The following is a 7,358-nucleotide window of genomic DNA, read 5'->3' as shown; positions in this document are numbered from 1 at the left end:
CTCCTTGTTCACTAAGGCCGTGAAGTTGTTCTTCTCATAGATAAATCCAGTTTGAGACATGATCTTAACGACTGGTGCCCATTGTTAGAGAGTAAAACTTGCAGAGAGAGAGAGTAAGTGCTTTTGAGAGAGAAAGAAGTTAGAGCAGATGATTTGAGAATGATAAAAGAAAAGCAATGAAAATGAATTATGCTTTTTATACTATCTCAAAAATAACTGTTAAAAATAATGAAGTGAAATAAAGTAACCAATAAGAATTGCCCAAAATAGCCGTTTAAAAAAAATAAACTGTAAAAATTCCATCAATTATCCGTCGTGTTATGCTTACAAACTGTAAGTATACTCGATGGATAATGTTTAGAGAATCAACGGCTAAGAATAAGACAATTCGACGGATGAGGATAAATCAGTTATCCGTCGAGACATAAAATATTTCAGAAAAATAATTGATTTAATTAACAAATTGTATACCGAAGGATGATCAAACTCGATGGATAATGATCATCCGTCGAGATGTAAATTTTGACCTAGCCAAAATTTCATCCAAGACTGAAAAATCAATTAAATTTCTTGCTGCATTACAACTTGCAAATTATCTATAAAGATTCAAGAGTAATAAAGCATACCTAACTCACTTACTAACCTTGAAAAGGTAGATTCATCCAGTGGCTTGGTAAATATATCTGCAAACTATTTTTCACTTGGAACAAAATGTAGTTCCACAATACCATTCATTACATGTTCCCTTATGAAGTGGTACTTGATGTCTATGTGCTTTGTTCTTGAATGTTGTACTGGATTTTCAGTGATGGCAATTGCACTTGTGTTATCACAGAAAATAGGAATCCTTTCCACTTGCAAACCATAGTCTCGCAATTGGTCTTTCATGCACAAAATCTGTACATCAACTACCAGCAACAATATATTCAGCTTCAGCTGTAGAAGTAGAAACTGAATTTTGCTTTTTACTGAACCAGGACACAAGCTTGTTTCCTAGAAATTGACAGGTTCTTGTTGTACTTTTTCTATCAATTCTTCAACCTGCATAATATGCATCTGAATAACCAGTTAGATCAAAACCAGAATCTCTAGGGTACCAAATTCCAAGTTTTGGTGTTCCCTTGAGATATCTGAAAATTCTCTTAACAGCTACTAAGTGAGATTCTCTAGGATCAGCCTGAAATCTAGCACACAGACATGTAGCAAACATTATATCTGGCCTACTAGCTGTTAAGTACAGAAGTGAGACAACCATGCCCTTATAACTTGAAATATCCACAGACTTTTCAGTAGTGTTTAATTCAAGCTTAGTTGCAGTGGCCATAGGAGTTTTTGCAGATGTGCAATCCATTAGATCAAAATTCTTTAAAAGATCATAAATGTATTTAGTTTGACTAATGAATATTCCATCACTAACTTGCTTAACTTTCAAACCAAGAAAGTAAGTTAGTTCTCCCATCATGCTCATTTCATACTTACTTTGCATCAATTTGGCAAACTTTTTGCAAAGTTTCTCATCTTTGGAGCCAAAAATAATGTCATCTACATAAATTTGAACAAGTCTGCTAGAGCCATTAACATTTATAAAGAATAAAGTTTTGTCTACAGTACCTCTAGTGAAGTAATTTTCTAAAAGAAACTTTGACAAAGTGTCATACCAGGCTCTAGGTGCTTGCTTCAGTCCATAAAGTGCTTTCAAAAGATAGTAGACATATTCTGGAAAATTTGGATCTTCAAACCAGGAGGCTGACTGACATAGACTTCCTCCTCCAAATCTCCATTCAAAAAGGCACTTTTGACATCCATTTGATAAACCTTGAAATTGGCATGGGCTGCATAGGCTAAGAAAATTCTGATGGCTTCAAGTCTTACAACATGAGCAAATGTTTCATCAAAATCTATTCCTTCTTGTTGACAATAGCCCTTAGCAACCAATCTAGCTTTGTTCCTGACTACTATGCCATTTTCATCCATCTTGTTTCTGAATACCCATTTGGTGTCTATTGGATTCTTTCCTTTAGGCTTGGGTACCGGCTCCCAAACTTTATTCCTTTCAAATTGGTTTAGCTCCTCCTGCATAGCTAAAATCCAATCAGGATCCAACAAAGCTTCTTCTACCTTCTTTGGTTCTTCCTTAGATAGGAAACTGCTATATAGATATTCTTCCTGAGTTGTTCTCCTTGTTTGAACTCTAGAAAATACATCACCAATAATGAGCTCAAAGGGGTGATCCTTTATCCATTTCTTTTGTTGAGGTAGATTAGCTCTAGAAGAAGAGGCCTCGTTGTTGTCTTGATATGTGATTGAGTTTTGATTATTAGAAACTCCCCCTGAGTTTATGGATCTTTGATTTGAGAAAGGGGAACTTTCTGTAAGTGATCTATTCTGACTTTCAGCTTCTTTTGATGACCCGACGGATGGTGAATTTTGAGTACCGACGGATGAAGCTGGTTGTCTCCCGACGGATAAAGCAGATTGTCTCCCGACGGATGAAGCATTTTGCAACTTGATAGATGTAGAATTTTGTGCTTCATTGGTAGTAGATTTTTCTGCATTATCCTTTGACACTATTTCTTGATCACTTTCATCATCACTAACGATCTCCACATTGTCAAATTTGAGGCTTTCATGAAAATCTCCATCTTGTAGTCCTTCAATCTTTTTATCATCAAACACAACATGTATTGATTCCACAACAATGTTGGTTCTCAGATTGTAGACTCTGTATGCTTTACCAATAGCATATCCAACAAAAATTCCTTCATCTGCTTTAACATCAAACTTTCCATTCTGATCAGTTTGATTTCTCAAGATATAACATTTGCATCCAAAGACATGAAGAAAATTTAGAGTTGGCTTCTTGTTCTTGAACAATTGATAGGGAGTCATGCATTTTGATTGATTAACCAGAGAAATATTCTGAGTGTAACAAGCAGTATTTACAGCTTCAGCCCAGAAATATGTTGGTAACTTAGATTCTTCAAGCATTGTCCTTGAAGCTTCAATAAATGATATGTTCTTCCTTTTCACTACTCCATTCTGTTGTGGAGTCCTTGCTGCTAAAAACTCATGCAGAATCTCATTTTCCTCACAAAATGCTCTCATGACAGAATTCTTGAACTCAGTTCCATTGTCACTCCTGATTCTTCTAACTTTGAAATAAGGATGATTGTTGACTTGCCTTATGTGATTGATGATGATTTTACTAGCCTCATCTTTGGCCTAAGGAAATATGTCCAAGAGAACTTTGAGAAATCAACTACAATTACTAGGAAAATCTTTTCCTTGAGATGGACAATACATTGACTGGTCCAAACAAATCCATGTGTAGCAGTTGCAAAGGTTCTTCAATTGTTGAATCAAGCTTCTTTCTGAATGATGCTTTAACTTGCTTTCCTTTTTGGCAAGCATCACACAGTCCATCCTTATAAAACTCCACTTGAGGAATGCCTCTAATCAGTTCTTTCTTTACAAGCTCATTCATGGTCTTGAAGTTTATATGGGATAGCTTCTTGTGCCAAAGCCAACTTTCATCTTGACTTGCTTTACTGAGAAGACAAGTAACAGATTCAACATTTGATGAGTTGAAGTCAGCTAGGTACACATTTCCTTTTCTCACTCCAGTGAGAACCATTTTGTTGCTCCTCTTGTTTGTCACAACACAGGCTTCTGAGTTGAAGGTTACTGAATTCCCTTTATCACACAGCTGGCTACTACTCAACAAATTATGCTTGAGACCATCCACTAAGGCAACATCCTCAATAATGACACTGTCTTTTGAAATCAAGCCATATCCCACAGTATAACCCTTGCTGTCATCTCCGAAAGTAATACTTGGGTAAGCTCTCTCCTTGAACTCTATGAACAAGGTAGAATCACTAGTCATGTGTCTTGAACAACCACTATCCAAGTACCACAGAATCTTTCTGTTTCCCTGCACACATTAAAATCAAATCAAGTTGATTTTGGTACCCAAGTTTCCTTGGGTCCTGCCTTGTTAGCTTTCTTCTTCTGTTTCTTAGGTTTGATCTCATTTGACTTGGGGATATCAGATTCATCCTTAGTCATTTGAGTTGGACCTTTGTAACCATTCATTACAAAAGAATTATCATGCACATTTTGATTGATAGGAAATGGCATGCTATTAGTAAACATGTTATTCCAGTAGGGCATGCTAAATGGCATTTGAGGCATACTAAATGCAGCATAATAAGGATTAGGTGCAAATGACATATTAGCAAATTGTGCATTCATATTCTGTGTAGACATAGCATTCATAGGCATAGAAGGCATGGCATTCATGTTGGGAAAAGGAGGTGGCACAGATATGGAAGTAGGCATGGCAGTTTTGCAATTAACAGACAGATGATTTACACTACCACACTTAATACATATTTTTCTTAGAGCATACTTATCAGGTGTGTAGTTGTTATGTTTGTTAATCCCTACTTTACCATTTCTATTGTTTTTCCTTTTAGCCTCTGTTTTAACCTCAATCTTTTCTAGTCTGTCATTCAATTGCTTGATAGACAGATGACCACCATTCATTTACTTCTCCTTCCTCACTTGACTAAATTCTCCTGAAATGAAGTTTTTGGAAATTGATCCATATTTTTCATTTAACTTGGCAAGTTTGGCTTTATTCACAGTTTTGCTCACAGCCGACAGATGAGGATTTATGTCACTTGACGGATAATCCTTTTGATTATCCGACGGATGACTCTCATTATCCGCCGAATCCACATCTGTTAGCAATCCTTCAACCAAATTGGATTCCAGCTTCTTCTTATTCTTCTTCGAGGCTGCATCACAAAAGGACTCAATACCTTAAACTTTGATGATTTGAGCATGAACATCTCTAGATGTTTTCCATGCCTTAATCACCTCATGTTCTCGTTCAAGCTGTTTCTTCAAAATCTCTTCTTTCTTCAAGGACTTAGTTAATTCATCCTTAGCAATCTTACACTCAATTCTCAGTTTTTCAAATTCAATAAACTGAGACTCTAGCACATTATTTCTCTCACTTAAAAATAAGTTGTTTTCTTTGATTTTAGCATTTTCCTTAGTGAGGGACTTAAGTGTAACACGCAAATGATATAATTCTGTAGACATGTCATTTATTGCATCATTACACTCAGCTTTAGATAAATATGCAAGGTTAGTGGTGATTACCTGATTACTTGAAGAACTTGTCTCTATTTCATCAGACTTGGCCATTTGGGCTAGATTGACATAGATTGTAACGTCTGGGAAATCTATGTCTGTATTATATCATATTTATAATAAATGATGTGTGTTAATGTGTCATTTATGTGTAATTATCTGTCAAACCCTAATTGTCACGTGTTACGTGCATTCCGTGTCATTTCTGTATTTTTAAGATATTTTTCAGATATTTTATTTTGCATTCATCGCTTTCATTTCAAACATTTTACGACCCGAACCATGATTTTAAAGCCAGTATTTCAAATAAAATAATGGGCCTTATTTTTCATCAAACGACTTTTACCATCGCATTATTCTGAACATCTAGGCATTTTATAAATTTTGTTATTTTGCGAAAAATGACTTTTTAGGGCCCCATTGGGTGTTAAAAACCCCACAAAAATCACATTTTTATTTTTATAAAATTATAGGACTTTCATTTATATTATTTCTTTGCATTTTTGTAATATTCATAATTTTTGGGAAATTTTGGCATATATATTGCATATATAAAATATTTATAAATTAAATTTTAATACTCAAAAATTATAAAATTAGGGGCCTATTAATTTTAAAAAGTGTAGAATTAGGGCCTTAATTTTATTTAGGAATATTCATTTTACTACTATAAATAGCCTAATTTTTATTTAATTATTATTAATTATAAACTAAAAATCAGAAATTAATTGATTGTCTCTGCAAATCGGATCGGGAAGAACTTGAATCGGGTCGAGAATCAAACTATGATTTCCAGCTGATTTCTTCATCATATCGTGTGATTCCAGTAACCAAATCGAAGGTTTTGATCTGTTCTTTCTGTTTTTAATATCAATTTCATGTTTTAATGCATCGTTTTTGATTTTCAATTTCTAGGATTTATGTTCGAATTAGGACTTTTTGATTTCAGGGTTATTTTGATGTTTTGATGATTGATATAGCTTTGTTAGATGATTTACAGTCGATTCATGGTGTTTAATTGAACAAACGATGTCTGTATAGTGATTCACGATTTCTAGGGTTTATACTGAATTTTCAAATTACAACTCGATGAATTTTGTGAATCTTTGTGTTACGACCGACATTTTATATAATATTATCTGTGGACTTTGTATAATATTAGAGCCGAATGCTAATATACTTAATGATTGTACGTTTGTGTGAATGAAAATTCTGCATTATAAATTTGCTTTATGTAGAATATGATTTTTCAAAGCAAGAGTTTAATTATTTCCCTTATTTTTGATTTATAAGGAATATTCTAAACCTTGGAAAAATTTTCTTTTAAAAGTTATTTCATTCGCAAATTTCAAAAGTGGTCTTATAAAATTTCTAAAAATCTAAGTTATTTTATGGTATAAATTTTATAATTTTTGAACTTGTATTTTATTTTATAAAAATAAATCTTTAAAAATTTATTTGTTATAATTAGCAAATTACATGGAAGCCCTTGCATGCAAATCACTCTTCTATTCTACCAAAGGGTAAAGGAGACCTTTCCAACCCCACTAAATCATTTGCTGTTAACCAAATTACCACACTAACCTTGCATGCAAAATGGCCTAACTTTAGCTAGAGGTCATTCTTGTACATTCTCATTTCCACTCATTTTCTTTGTCAAACAAAAGCATAAAACCAAAAACAAAGTGGGAGAAGTCATTTCACTTACTCCACACTCCAACACACCTCATTTTTTCTCCTCCTCTCCCTCCCTTTTGCTCTCGGCCGAAGCCCCCATTTCCCCCACTCCCTTCCATTTTTCATTCCATTTCTCATCTTCCCTAGTGTAATTCTTCCACCTACATTTATTTTAAATACTTCCCAAGAGTTTTGTGATTTGGGAGATGAAGTTTCATGGTTACATGTGTAGCTTTTGTGTGATCTCCGAAGAGAAACACTTGATTCTTGTGAATCCAAGAGCTCTCTATGAGATAAATTTTATATATATGTTAACTAAGTGTTTTATGGAGAAACCATGCTTTAAAATCCTTTGCATGCTACTGAAATTTCATTATATAATCATGTTTAGCCATGCATGCTAGTTTTAAGATGTTAAAATGATGATCAACCATGTTGTGCATGCTACTCTTTTCGAAATCATGTTTTTATGTTTAAAAATCTATAAATTCAAAATATTGTACTTGATATAGATTCTT

Source organism: Apium graveolens, unplaced genomic scaffold (genome assembly GCF_009905375.1).
Source record: "Apium graveolens cultivar Ventura unplaced genomic scaffold, ASM990537v1 ctg771, whole genome shotgun sequence".
Taxonomy (NCBI): domain Eukaryota; kingdom Viridiplantae; phylum Streptophyta; class Magnoliopsida; order Apiales; family Apiaceae; genus Apium; species Apium graveolens.
The sequence above is the reverse complement of the archived record's forward strand: the minus strand, read 5'-3'. Positions refer to the sequence as shown.